The 1,032-nt window shown below is 37.0% G+C and overlaps 1 protein-coding gene across 3 annotated transcripts in view; it reads left to right on the plus strand.

The window, feature by feature from the left end:
• LOC106883296 (merozoite surface protein 2) overlaps nucleotides 1-1,032 on the plus strand; it is a 20,633-nt gene that overhangs the window by 11,549 nt on the left and 8,052 nt on the right. The gene's annotated exons all lie outside the window — the stretch shown is intronic.

Raw genomic sequence — 1,032 nt, forward strand, 5'->3', positions numbered from 1 at the left:
CACTCGATAACTGGTGGTGGTTTGTTTAGGACCTCTTAACATAGCAGTTCGACAAAAGCGACAGATAGGATAAGTAAGAGTCTTAACAATAAAGTAAGTCCTGACGTCGATTCATTCGACTAAAAATTCTTCAAGGCGATGCCCCAGCCTGGCCACAGACTGAAACAAGTAAAAAGATACAAATAGAGATAACTTACGTATAATGGTTTGCTTAGTTTGTTAAGGTTATTTCCACAGAAATTATAACCAGCACTGATTTCATGCCACAACGTTTCGTATCAAGACGTCAGGTATAAACAAACAATGAGATCGAAGACAAAAATAGGTAATGAGTGTATATGCCATTTTCGGAGTTTTTTCTCTTCCGTCAGCAGCAACTTAACCCACTCTCGCCTCTGAACACATTGCTTATATAGCCACTGGTATTAAGTTATTGCATATACCAATTTACATATTAAACGCATTCCTGGGGCTGGTATGTAGACATTAATGCCTTGTAGACACGTGGTATTTCGTTGCCTTGTAGGCACGTGGTATTTCGTTATGCAATCATAATATACCATAAAGTATATTAAATGTTTTTTTATAAGTCAACACCACGTTCTACTGCGTTAGCAGTGCTCTTTACTTTGTTAATTTATTTTGTTAATTTCTACAGGAATTTTAACCAGCACTGAGTTTTTGGTTATAACGTTTCGTATCGAAACGTCAGATGTAAACAATGAGATCGAAGATTAAAATGGCTAATGTGTGTATATGCCATATTTCGGAGAGGCGGAGTTCCCCTTCATCAGCACCCATCTGCTTCTGGTTGTCTTTGCTGCTCTTCTTGCTGCCGTTACAGCTATTAATGCTTATGTTGCTGTTTTGTGGCTGTTGAGGTTAATCTTAGCAAGACTTAATAGTTAAAATCCCAGATAGGAATCTGAACTATGGAGAATGAAATGAATCTAGGAGATATACTAGCCTCACCTGTATGTATGCATATGCACACTACATACATACATACATTCATATGTATATATATATATA

Source organism: Octopus bimaculoides, chromosome 17, assembly GCF_001194135.2.
Source record: "Octopus bimaculoides isolate UCB-OBI-ISO-001 chromosome 17, ASM119413v2, whole genome shotgun sequence".
In the NCBI taxonomy this organism is placed as follows: domain Eukaryota; kingdom Metazoa; phylum Mollusca; class Cephalopoda; order Octopoda; family Octopodidae; genus Octopus; species Octopus bimaculoides.